At 42.7% G+C, this 13,993-nt stretch overlaps 1 protein-coding gene across 2 annotated transcripts in view; it reads right to left on the bottom strand.

Moving 5' to 3' along the window:
* STK38L (serine/threonine kinase 38 like) overlaps positions 1-9,870 on the bottom strand; it is a 50,179-nt gene extending 40,309 nt beyond the window's left edge. The window contains exon 1 of one of the 2 annotated variants that reach the window (XM_082774643.1): positions 9,760-9,870. The gene's annotated coding sequence lies outside the window, so the exon portion shown is untranslated. The remainder of the gene's footprint in view (positions 1-9,759) is intronic. The other variant, XM_082774644.1, reaches the window with a different exon arrangement.
* Positions 9,871-13,993: the final 4,123 nt, after the last annotated feature.

Raw genomic sequence — 13,993 nt, 5'->3', positions numbered from 1 at the left:
ACAAATACGGGATTTATTCTGCACTGCTCTTACTGTGGTTTATTAGTTTGCAATATGTGGAGACGATTTACTTTACTATTCAAAGAGAAGTGAGGAGGGCTGATCTTACTTAACCACTGTCTTTGCAGTAAAATGCAGCCTTGCTTTGACAGCCAGGAGGGAAAGCACTTAGTTTCCACATGGACAGAAGAAAATTTCATCATGCAGCTACAGTCTTCAGCTGCATGCAGACAGATTTGCTACCAACAGAAAGTAGCGCATTCACTACTGCTCTGTTATGCCCTAAATAAGAACATAGAAGTTTACCCTCTTACTCCATATGGCACCGTTCTTTAAAGATGACGTGATTGCTTGAAAGCACTTAGGCAAAAGAACCAAGAAAATACATTTAGCATGTGTTTCTCAGGCTGAGGAAATTACAGTCAAACAGAAATAAGAAAGATACTATCAAATATGACTAGACTCAGAAGTGGGCTTCTACATGAAAAAAATGCAGAGAACAATAAAAAGACAGAAATAATCTAATGGAAACTGTTGTATTAATTCTTCTCTTGCAGCCTTCACTCCTCCACACAAGCTCATCCTACACCTGGGGACCAAAATTGGAAACTGAGACTGGACACTAACAACTGAAACTGTCTTCCTCAATTTTACTGCTGGTTTGATAAGAAGAGAGGGAACATGAGCTAAAATTACTTATCTTTATTAAAGTATAACCATTTCCCTCCCATTTACCTTATAATTACTTCCTTTTTCAATTTTTGAATTTCCACTACTCTTTAAATCCTTTCAAATGAAATGATCTATACTATGCATGAAAAAATGGATGCATATCTTTGGTGTTTTTTCACCCTAAAAGCTGTTTTTGACTGTAAAGATTTTTTTTTTTTTTTAAACTGGATAATATGCAAGCGTATTTATTCACTATAGCCAGGCATCAAAGCAGAAGCATTTCTGGCAGCCTCCGAAGAACCACTTCACTAGTTCCATCAAAGTATTCAGCAAAGTTGTGCTGCAACCCTGCTACTGGCAGAATAAACTGTGAGCAGCAGCTGAGATCAGTGGCATAGGTCAGGGCATGTTCAGAAAGGGTGTCTTCTCTTGTAGTGGGTTTACGTGGCAAGGTTTTGGTAGCAGGAGGCTATAGGGGTGGCTTCTGTGAGAAGAATCTAGAAGCTGCCCCATGTTAGATAAGGGCCCCACTGCTGGCCAGAGCCGAGCCACTAAGTGATGTTGTTTGTGCCTCTGTGAGAGCATATTTAAGAAAAGGAAAAAACAAAAACAAACTGCTGCTACACAGCAACTAGGAGAGAGAGAGGAGTGAGGAACAGCCTTGCAGGCATGAAGGTCAGTGAAGGAGGGTGAGAGGTGCTCTAGGCACCAGAGCAGAAGTTACCTGTGGCAAGGACCATGGTGAAGCAGGCTGTCCCCCTGCAGCCCACAGAGTACCACAAGGGTGCAGGGTTCCACACTGCAGCCCATGAAGAAAACCACCATGGAGCAGGTGGACCTGCACTGACAGAGGCCTGTGGAGGACCCCCACCAGTGCAGATTCCAGGCTGGACCTGTAGCCCATGGAGAAGAGACCACGCAGGCGCAGGTGACCTGGCAGGAGCTGCTGCCAGTGGGGGACCAAGGTTGGAGCAGTGTGCTCCTGATGGATGGACCCCATGGTAGAGACCCATATCTGGAGCAGTTCTTGACGAACTGCTGCCTGTGGGAAGCCCACACAGGATCAGTTTGGAAAGGAGCTGGTTAGAGCTGCACCACGGCAAGTCAAATTGAATGTCCACCCTAAGACTAACAGCACCATCAGACGGGTTGAACATATCAGTACAGTGCTCATTTTGCACTCCTTGTCATGACAAAGCTCTGAGCAGTAAGTCTTCAAAAACAAGAGCACACATTGTTGTTCCTGTCACAACAAACTTTGATGCAAGTGAACTTGCATCTAAATTGCATCCCAGGTGTTACAATCAACCCTCTGGGAACACATACATACTCAAACTGATTAGCTGGTAGACACAGTACAGTCCTCACCTGCACAGCTCCATCCTTTTAAATTACTACACCAGCAAACTTGAAAGCCAAATTTTAATCCTGCACACTTGTTCTCCTATAACACTCTCATAACTACATGGCCTCAAATTTGGAGACACCTTTCTATTTCTTTGTGCACCTGGGGCTCAGGGGGACTTCAGTGTGTTTCTTCCTGTGGAAGGGATGGACAAACACAGCCTGTAAACAGCACTAACAACTGAGTAACAGAGCTCGTTACGTGGTGCATGCTATAACATAGGAAAGAAGCTGAAAAGATTTCAATTTTCTTTGAAGGCTTGCCAGCAGGGCTTGAAAATATAAAGCATAAAATAAAGAACTTTTTTCTTCTCCCTCCAACTTTATCATCGGCTCTTCATCTTCCAACCCACAACAACTGTTGTTGTTTTCCTAGATCTTTCTCTCCCTTCAAACAAAAAGTTACCCTTCTCAGTTTTTTTTCTTAAATCAACTATTTCTAACCATAATGCCACCATTTCCCATTGAGTACTTATATTAAAGCACAGGCTTTGGCTGTACAAATAGGAGCGTAAGGACAAAAAAGAATGTAGAACCCCTTAAGCTCAATCAATCTGGCAGCAGAGACAAGACTGCTTACCATGACCTTTTAGAGAAGGTAGGATAGATCACCTGTAATTCATTTTCTTACCTGAAACTATTTCTGAAGATAAGTATACTTAACACCACCGTTCGTCATAACTTAGGGATTTCCAAACCATGGTCCACAGGCATCATCAGCAGTGTGTGAATGGTCAGTGGGACAGGAAGTTTGGGGATTTTGGTTGTTCTTTAAATCAAAGGCATATGACAGTCTCCGAGTGTATTGTGGGTTGACAACAGACCACAGTTTGCTGAACTTGAGAACCACAGCCTCAGCTTCTGTAGCTGTCTAACTGCTCCATGGCTTGCATAACTCAACCTCGGCAATAGCGATAGCAGTCAGATTCAGATGAGTGATACGAGGAAGACCTTTCTTTGACTTCAGTTTCATACATGTCTCTTCTAAGCAGATATTAAAGGTCAATTATACTCATGCTTTGCACTACATACACATAGTTATTCCCCCCATGAAGATTCCCCTACCCTCTCATCACTAAATGTGTTGTAATGTCCATGTTCTGCACTTTGTGCTTTTCAAACACTTTAGAGAAAGTCTCTGCTCTATAGATTTTCTACTCCACTTAGCATCATTTTCTCTGACTTCTGGCTCACTCAGTTTCTATTAGGAATAATTCAAAGCATAAACAATTTACAGGAGATTATTCCAGGTGTTTTAAAAATATTTCAATCTTTTATAAAGAAAAAAAAAGGTTTACAAAGTTTTTAATTTTAAGGGAATAGCAATTGGCGTCATCTACCTGGACTTATGCAAAGCATTTGACACTGTCCCCCATGATAACCTTGTCTCTAAGTTGGAAAGATGTGGACCACTCGATGGGTAAGGAATTGGATGGTTGCACTCAGAGTTGCAGTCAATGGCTCACTGTCCAAGTGGAGACCAGTGACAAGTGGCATTTCTCAGGGGTCAGTACTGGGACCAGCGCTGTTTAACATCTTTGTCGGTGCCATGGTCAGTGAAACCGAATGCACTCTCTGCAAGTCTGCTGATGACACCAAGGTGTGAGGTGCAGTTGACACTCTGAAGGGAAGGGATGCTATCCAGAGGGACCTGGACAGGCCTGTGAGGTGGGCCTGTGTGAACCTCATGAGGTTCAACAGGGCCAAGTGCAAGGTCCTGCACCTGGGCTGGAGCAGTCCCAAGCACAAATACAGCATGGCCAGCAGGGCGAGGGAGGTGATTCTCCCCCTCTGCTCTGCTCTCATGAGACCCCACCTGGAGCGCTGCGTTCAGCTCTGGGGCCCCCAGCACAAGAAGGATGTGGACCTGTTGAAGTGAGTCCAGAGGAGGGCCACAAGGATGATCAAAGGGCTGCAGCACCTCTCCTGTGAAGAAAGGCTGAGGAAGTGGGGGGTGTTCAGCCTGGTTAAGAGAAGGCTCTGATCTTTTAGGGATCTTCCAGTACCTAAAGGGGGCCTACAGGAAAGATGGAGAAGCACTCTCGTGTGCATAGTGATAGGACAAGGAGTAACTGCTTTAAACTAGAAGAGGGTAGGTTTAGACATTAGGTTTAGATATTAGTAAGAAATTATTCACTCAGAGGGTGGCAAGGCACTGACTGGCACAGGCTGCCCAGAGAAGCTGTGGACACCCCATCCCTGCAGGTGTTCAAGGCCAGGATGGATGGGGCTTTGGGCAACCTGGTCTGGTGGGAGCTGTCCGTGCCCATGGCAGGGGGGTTGGAAAGAGATGGTCTTTAGGGTCGCTTCCAACCCAAACCATAATGTGGTTCTAACTGCTACTTATGCAACTGAGCAGCAAAGTCACCAAATCTGGCACATAAGTGAGTCAAGATGCTCACATCATACATATTTTATGTGAACTCTCCTTTTCTGTTAAATGAGAAGATAAACAGGACAAGATAGAAAAGAGTCCCCATCAAAAATCAAGCACAGAAGAACCCATCTAAAACATTTCAATAGAAAATGATCATCTACACTATTTGCTCACAAGATATTTGAGATCTGAATTCATGAAGAACTTCTGTTTAAATAAACCTTGCTTCTCTGCCCATGGTATCTTTTGATGTAATGATTAACTGTGCCTATTAAGATTGGGGCAGAACTATGCAATAAGACTTTACCAAAAGCTCAGTTTGCAATATGTTCATGTTTTATTTTCTTCCATAAACTTAATTGTCATTATTTCCTCCCCTGTATTTTGAAATCAGACTTCATGCCTTTCCTATAGCATTTGCAGAAGCAAAGATTCATGCTGTAACTAATTTCAAAAAATAAAGGAAATAAATTATTTTCAACTGTAAGCAGACAGCGTGATTTAGCAGAAGTTTTCTTTAGGCACAGCAAAACTTTTAATTTACAGAAGCAAAACATGGCAAATCAGTCATGGAGAATATCAACTCAGCTGTTAACCAGAGTACTTTACCACTTCAGTAGACTAACTGAGCACAAACAAATCCAACAAAATCAAGTGAGAAAGACATATATTAATGCTACCAGCAGCAATAAAATTCCTTCACCTAATCTTGAAAATCAGAATTCAGTGGGAGGCACTCAGTGCTTTCCAAGAGATGGCACAGTATAAAGTCCACTGTAAGAACGCCTTACTTTGTAGATAAGTCTCACCGAGTGCATTTGCTACACAAGTACCTGCTAACCAAACGCCATTACTCCACTGAACAGGAATGCACTTCAACAGTTGGCTGTTACATGTTGGTAACAGCCAGGTCTTTCATTGCTGTACGACTGCCTAGCATCCTGCAGAGAAGCTCTTATGCGGAACAAAATTTCCTTATAGTTCCCATATGTGCTTGTAAAACTGTATTTTTAACTATTGTTAAACACAGACTTTGTTCTCTGTATTGTTTCTGTAGTTTGTAAAAGCAGGTACTCCTATTAAATGCATAGCTTGTGATTGAATTTGTCCTCCTTTGCTGGTCTGCCAAATGCTAAATACCACAAAACAGAAGAATCTAGTTATCTTTAACTTCAAGAAATAACAGCTGCCTCAGTAAAATACAGTGCAACACTTATCTGTGAAGCTACTAATGTAAGCTGTCCCCTTCATACAGGACTCATCATGCTAAAAATTAGTGCTGCTCCTGCCTCTCCCCACATTCTGGTTCACATGTAGCTAGTTAGCCAGAGATTGTTCTTCATGTGGAAATAGAGTAGCCACATCTGCATCCTCTCCTGGGTGCTCAGTTGTGATAGATGGAAACCTAAATGGCTAGTCATGAATTTAGCTTGAAAACAGCAAGGCAGTTCTGTGACTAGGTAACCTGCACACTGGTGAGCTGGTAGAAAGCAGCTCTCCTGCAGACAGTTAAATTCCAAAAGATACTTTCCTATCTCTTCAGCTAGAAGCAAGTTCATTTCTTTACTAGTGTGCTCATAATAACACCAAGGACTTCTAGCAGAAGGAGCTATAGCTGTTCTTGTGTTACACAGCAGTTGTGTCAGGCCTTTCTCAGCATTAGCTTCAGCTCTACTCATCCTGGGGAAAAAACAAAAAAGAAAAAAAAAGTAGAGAAGAGTGATGTGTGAGAAAGGTCCTTTTTATCCAGTAACCCCTTCCCAGTGCCTGGACTCAGACTATTAGCAGTGCCAGCACAGTCAAGGTTTGCATGCATGGCAGAAGCAAAGCTACCACAGCAATGAGCCCCCCTCCCACAGGGTAGACCTGGGCACGCTCAGCTCCCCCAGTGAGGCAAGCCACACCTGGCCAGCAGCTTTCTTTTGTCTGTTCCCTTTCTTCCATTGCAGTAAGTTTCAGGGCACTCGCTCATACCTTCAGATGAACTTGATCTGTTTGTACCGAACTATTACTTCATAGTGCCTGTTCTTTATTGAAAGGTGACTAGCAGTATCTGGTTTTATAGCTTCATGAGATTCCTGCTATTGTAAATTCCTGTAAACCCAGCCTACCGTTTGAAGTCCATCACTGTTTCCTTTTCCTAGTAAATATACGGAAAGCAACTCTCCCCTTGAAAATCAAGATCTCACACAAGTCTTCTGAAGCATGTTTATTACATTAAAATTCTAGGTGTCTGCTTTCTTCATCATATTCTACTGTTACAATTCAAATAAAACTATTTCAGCTAACAAACTGCAAGTTTATTTGTAGGTATACTAAGAATATACATCAGAAACTGAGTACTAAAGTCACAGTTCAAACCAGAACACAAAATCCAGTGTCAAAATTACTGAGAGATCAGAAAGCCAGACGATTGAATAGATTGCATAGATTAACATTATTTCTCAATTTGTTTTTTCTTCAGTGTCTATGAAGTATTTGGTGAAATATAAATGCAAGCCTCACAAAATGGCCTGATTCCAAATGTAAAAGACAGTATTAATGATTGTCCATTTTAATGCTCTCCATGCTGATCAAATTATTTACGACAAGGAAAATAAATTCTTCCCAATAAATTCCTTCATTCCACTAGCTCCTGTTTTAGTTTTATTGTTGTCAAAGAAAAAATGTTCTACTGCTTCCTCATGCAGATGCAGTGGACTGACAGAAGTTACTCTGTAGCATTAGACTACAGAGCTGCAGCAGTTTTTTGTTGAATTGTACCAATTCAACAACCAAGTTTACTCTTCTGCATCTGTCAAGGACCACCATGTGATCCTTCCAAAAAGGACCCTTCGCCTTGCATCCAGTTCACCATACAAATTCAGACCAGACACAAGATAACTCCTCTCCGAGTTCACACCCCCTAGTGTTAGATTTGGTTACCCTCACTGTTTATACAACAATTAAGTGTTCTCAGTAGTTATTAAGGCTCCAGACTTTGAAAAAGCCTGCATCAATGTACCTGAAGAATTAAACTTCGGTTATTTACCAAACCCACATTTTTCTGCTAAGGTAATGTAATTACTACTGCTGACAAGTTAGCCCTAAATGCAACTATATGTTGAAATGAGCTGGGAACACTATAAAATGATCTTGTGGACAATACTGTTTGATTTACGTCCACTCTCATTACCTAAGACACATAAAGACTCTTTCCAGTGGACTCAAAGCAGACCATTTGCCACATAATATCAGCTTAGTCTTTGTGCTGATGAATACTGTATTCAGAGAACTAATTCTTGTCTTTGTAATTTTCATGCCTACCCTGCAACTCTTCTTAGAATACAAATATCAAAGCTTATCAATTGGCTTTACATTTTAATTAATCCCCTGCTCCAACCTGTTGGTGCAAGAATTTTTATTAGATGGGAGCTGAGTGAAAATTGAGTTTATGGGAGAAGATAAGGTTTAAAAACACAAAACCACTGCCTACTCAGGCAGTGGACAAAACCCACACCACTAACCTCCTTGTGGTCACTCAGAGATTCAAGAGAGATCCTAAATCACAGCAGGTAGTTCAAACAACAACAAAAAAAATAAAGTTACTGATCAATCAAGCTCAATGTTTTCTAATTGTGCACGGAGAGTATGGGGTCTTGGTCCAAGTCCACTACAGCTTAATGAGTGGGTGTGGTGTTTTTTTGTTTTTTTTTTTTTTTGCTTTTAAAGATGACTAACTTTCTGCAAATTAGGCAGAAATGCAGCACAATACCTGTCCACTAGGCTATAAATATTTGGTTATTTTGTATTCTGTTTAGCTAGTGGTTTGGTGGTTTCTTTTGCCTTGAAATATTAGAGGCAAAATGCCTAATTTTAGATGCTTTTTTTCTGTTAATCAACAATATTAAAAATTGAACATACATCACGCCATGTTCAAGGTGAAAAACTAAGCTCTAATTTCACAGAACTATGCAAAGCTGCCTTTTTGGAATTCAAGACACCTTTTTATAAGAGGAGAACTCAACTACATACAGCCCAGAAGATAAAAATACATCAGTTTTACTGGATACAATAACATTTCTCAGCTACAATGAGCCTGCTTAGCACCTACAGGAGCACCTTGGATTGTTTGCAAGTATTGCAGTTAACTGCTCCGGGTAACACTACAACTGATACTGTTGCACCACTGAGTTCCTAAAGAAGAAGGAAGACAGAGGTCTTGAAGATGGTTTAATGTTTTGGCATATTTGATATAATGTGCCCAACGAATTAGGGACATTTATTAGTGTTGTATCCACTTGCAAACAAGAGCCTTCTACTTCAAGGGACTTGGGAAAACTGTAATCAAAACACTGAATCAGCGTATGTGACAAAACCCAACATTTCTGGTCTTAAAAGTACATTTCATCACTCTACAGCAACGGACAAGTAAAAGTTGAACAATACAAATATACTCAACAATTATCTGAGAAGAAATTTTAAGTCAAACTTCAGCATTGGTTTTCATTCCGGGGCTACACCAAGGGTCTGGATTTCACAGCACGGAATCAGGTGTGTGACATCGGCAGGGGCACCCTTTCAGCGTGAGCCCTGTCATTCTAAACCAAAACGTTAACAAAGAAAAAGGCAAGAACGAGAGACTCCTCATGTTTCTTAGCATTTAAGTTTTATCTGAAGCCATTGCAAACACAGAGCACAAGCTGTCAAATTATGGGCCCGATCCCAAACTCCTTCAACTACAAAAGCAGGTTTTGGATTTTGGATTTGTCCAGCAGAGCAAACAGAAACTATTGAGGATTTTTTTTTCCTTTTTTTTTTTTTTTTTTTTTTAAAAAAAAGAGCTAATTACAGAGCTAAACCCATTAGTATGTATTTATTTCCACAGAAGGCAGGGCACCCTCACGCCCGAAGCCGCCGGTGCATCCCTCAGCGCCCACCGGCTGCCCCCCCCCCAACGGCCCCTCAGCGCCCAACCGCCGCCCGCGTGCCCCCGGTGGTGGCGGTTGGTGGTGGGGGGGGGGGGGGGGGGGGGGGGCGAAGAGGTGGGGAGTGGAACTCGGCGGCGGTCCCCGCGGGAGCCGCGAGCTGAGGGGCAGCTGCCGTCCTCCCTTCCTCCCTTAGTCCCTCCCTCCGTCTCGGCGGCGATGGCTGCTCCTGCTGCCTCACGCCGGGGGGGGCGGCGAACCGCGATGGGGAGGCTGAGGAGGATTTCGCGGCGCTGTTGTCAGGGTCTCACCTCCCCGCCACCACCCAGTGCACGGGGGTGAGGAGTGGGCTGAGCTGAGGGGCGCCCCCCGGGGCGGCAGGCTGCCCGCGGCACTCACCTCTCTGCGCCGCCGCCGCCGCCGCCGTCCTCCTCCGCCTCCTCCGCGCTCGCCGCCCGCAGCGGGTGCGACCACGGCCCCGTCCTCCGCGCTAATGACAGGAGGAGCAGGGCGGCGGGAGGGCCCCGGCGGAGGGCTGGCTACCGGCGGCTCTCGCGAGAGCCCGGCGCCGCCGAACGGGGCCGCCATTGGCTGCTGCCGGTACCCGCGCGGAGCCACCCGGCCCCGGTGCCCTCTCACGGCCCCGGCGGGCCCGGCCACGGCCCCTTAAGGGGAGCGGGGACCCGGGGAACGGCCCCCTCGGTGCCCCGGCAGGGTGTATTTACAGCCCCAGCGCACAAGTACGAGGGGAAGGGTGATGGCGCACATGGCATGCAAGCGAAACCCTGCTTTGACTGTGCGAGGAGCAGCAGCGCCTGTGAGGAAAACTGTCATCCCGCGATGCGGGTTGCTGGTAAAGCCAGCGCCGCAGGGGGCAAGCCTGAGCTGGGATCGGAAGGATGACATTCACTGGCACTGTGTGCTGCCCCTCACAGCGCCCAGCACGTGGGAGCTGGTGGATGTTCGCACTAGTGTTGTGACTTGTGGGTGGTTGCTGTGACCCAGACTTACTTGGCAACCACATTTTGTTTATTTTACCACATTAAATTTATTTTACCTAAGTATACAGTGACAACAGGGTAATGAGAGTTGAGTGCACTAAAACAGATTTACTTCCCAGGCACCTTACGAACTCAGGACCTTGGTCCTGCAAGTGGATCTATGTGTTCCCTTTGCCTTCATCCTGAGCCAGGAAATTCACCATGGACCTACCTGCTGAGATTGGTTTTTAGAAGCATTAGTTTTGGTAGGTGTGAAATAACAGAAGCCTAAAATTAGCACATTTTAACTCATATGCAATGCAAGAGTGCTTTATGGAGGGGCAGCTCTCTGTGATAGCCAAACCATTTCCACATTTGTAGCCTGTAGTAATGAAGTTGTGCACTCCCGTTTACCATGTTGCAGTGTTGAAAGCATAGATATATGACCCTGCAAAAGAATTAGCACAAGGGAAAAAAACACTATATATTATGATAAGTAAATTCAAAATAAAATGATTATAGATCTAGAAAAGCAGTATTTCACTAAAGCACTCTTCCCAGAGCAGAAGTCTTTACAAATCTGTATAGATACCAGCAGTAAAGGGGAGTGGCGGAGCTACCACCATCCCTAACATCCTAAGGGGAGTGGTGACTGATTTCAACTGTTTTTTTTTTTTTGATGTTTGGGAGCTTTGATTTCAGTATCTTGCTTCTGCCTGCTCCCCTCCTGTAAAGCTGTCAAAGGGAAGCTGGGGGAAGCAAGGTTGGTCCCAGAGACAATGAGGACCATCTGTGACAATGAGAAGTGAATGAATATTCACAACATGATGTTACAGTTCCTGACTTGCTGCTGCTACTCCTCTTGTGGGTCCTGCCAGCACAGCAGATGGCAGATGCTGAAAGACCGTTGTGCCAGTGGAAAATTACTGAGTTTTGCTGGTATGTGTGTGTGAGAGGGGGAAGTGGAGTAAACTTCTATTTTCAGGGCAGGAAAGGAAAACAAATGGTTCCTGAAACTACAAAAATTACCAGCATGTAAAAACTGGTCAGTTATTTTGGACAATGATAAATGTCTATTTACATAATGAGTTTTCCTCATAATTCCTTATAACTTTCCTCATAAGTCAGCATTGTGAGCTTTCCAAAATAGTAGTGCAATTAACAAGAGAAACAACAGTGTAACAATAGCACTGCCTGTTACTTAAGAGACTGATGGAAAAACTGAGTATTTCATGTTTCTATTTTTACCTGCCTGTGGAAATATTTTTGTTAGTGGATTTTCCATTGCAAAATAGACATGGTTTATTTTAATTTTCTAATTTTTCTTTCTTCTTTTTTTTTTTTTTTTTCTTTTTTTCTTTTTTTTTTTTTTTTTTCCCCCTAATATATCTATATACACAGAAGGATTTTCTTTACTTGATCTTGCAATGGGGTAACCTCTATTGTAGTTGAGGTCAATGGGATACCTAACATGAATACAGTTAGTCACATCCATAACCTTTGAAGGTCTGCACGCTTAAAGAAAGCAACAATCAAAATCAAAATCAAACAAGCAAAAAAAGAAAGCTCACCCTGAAGTGAACCTTGGCAAAACCAGCCTGCAAATAATTTCTGTGCAGGCAAATGAAGTGGGGAGAGCTGACAGGAATACACAAGGTTTTAAACAAAACTGTGATGCAAGTTAAGAGTTATTAATCAGCAGGATTTGCTCAATAACTTATGTTTATGTAATTTGCAGTTAGCCCTTAGTTTAGAGGTCTAAGAACCTATTGACTACATAGAAGAACATCTTTTTAAGCTGCCAGGTTTCGGTCATAGTAAGCATTTTGAAACAAAATCTTTGCTCTAAACATGTGTACTTGTGCACACGGCACAATGTTCCACTCCTGTACGCTGCAACAAGCAGCGAAAGGTTCTGTGCCCTCTGCTCAGACCGTTCTGGCTGCGGGATGAGGGTACACCCTGGTGTGCAGCAATTAACGGCAACCACAAAAGCCTAAATACCAGCTGTCAAATTCCACTGAGCCTCTGAAGCCTTCAAAAAACTTAGGGGAAGGACTGTAGCAAACCAAAACAATATAATGCTCCCATTTTTGTAATTCAAAAGGGGGATATCTTGTCTGTGAAAGGACATTTATGTGAGGTTTTGGCATGAATTGCTGTCTTCTGTGGTCAGTTGGTATAACAAATACAGATCATGATATTGGAGTCATGCTAGAGATGTCCCTTGGAAATACTCTATTTTTTTTAACCATAAAAAGACCTTCTCAGCATCAGAAATAACATATAAATGCTTAATTTACAGGAAACATTACAATTAGTTTGCAACTAACTACTTAACTAATGTAACATTTAGGAATCAATTCTGGTTTTCCTTTCTTGCTTTTTCTCTGTTTTTCTATACACTATCATCCAGCTCTATTTCATAAAAATAAGCCCAAAATACTAAAACTTTTAAGATTAGTCATGAAATAAGGCAGAACGAGGTGAGAATGGTGCAGATTATGCAGAAACACATTTTCCAGTGTCTTTATGACTTTTTCAGATGGTTTTGATGGTTTTTAAACCAAATTTTGCTTGTAATTCCCTAATCCACCTAAATTATAAAAATGCATGATTTTGTTCAGGGTTTTGCACCTGCTGAATGTACTGTTTGGTTGCCTGATTCCTGTGGGGCATAGCAGTGTATCAAGTGCTTATAAAATGCTGAGGCATAGAATAAAATGCAATTTCTTAATAGGCAAAATGCAAACTTAGAAGGTATGTGTGGTTGTGCTTCGTAAGGAATGTTCCACAGTTGAATCAAACAACTAAGAAGATCTTGATCTGGAAACTCTTGAAGAATTAGGTAACACTGAAATCGGTTGTTTTGGTACTTCTGTGGGAATATTCATGTGAGTAACATTACTCACCATGTTGTTTGCTAGGTCAGACTGTACTCAGGAAACTGTCATCAGTATTTAAAACTATGTGACAACACAGGAATGCCTGTACCAGTTCAGACCCAGGCTCTGTCTAGGCCACAGTTCTGTCTTCCTGATGGTTGTGGGCAAACACCTAGGAAAAAGGAAGAACAGAACAAACTTCCAACAGATCCCTTTAAAACCCTCAGATGTCCTGAGCCCAATGTGATCAGCCTATATTCTAACCCCAATGGGTTGCTACTCCAAGTGCTTGTGTGGTCTCCTCTTAAAACCCTCTGAGTATCTCTCATTCCCAGCACACTTCAGCAGGGAGTTCAATGGGCTGTTGTGTGAAAATCTCTGTCTTTTCCTTATCCTGAGCCTGTTTTCTGAGAGTCTTGGTATCACTAGGTTTGGTGTCAGCACAGCACACTGTTGATCTGTCTGTCAGTGCTATACTTCTTTTTACATCCTGTACCTCCTCAATTGTCTTTTTTTACAGACTAAAGAGTCTTCGCTTGAAAACTGTTCTATATTTCTCATCATCCTTTTTGACCATCTCTGAACCTTTTCCAACTCTTATTATATTTTGGGAAGTAAAGAGACCAGCATTTCACTATTTATGGAGTGGATGAACCATGGATTTATGCAGGGCCATAAACTACTTGCCTCACTTCTTAGTTTGAAAGCAGAATACATCATTTGCTATGCCTCTTAAAGTTAGTAACAAAGATGTTAAGTTCTTAATGA

The sequence above is a fragment of the Aythya marila genome (genome assembly GCF_965140915.1).
Source record: "Aythya marila genome assembly, chromosome: 1".
NCBI classification, from domain to species: Eukaryota; Metazoa; Chordata; class Aves; order Anseriformes; family Anatidae; genus Aythya; species Aythya marila.
Note: the sequence above shows the minus strand (reverse complement) of the source record. Positions and strands in the feature narration are given on the sequence as shown.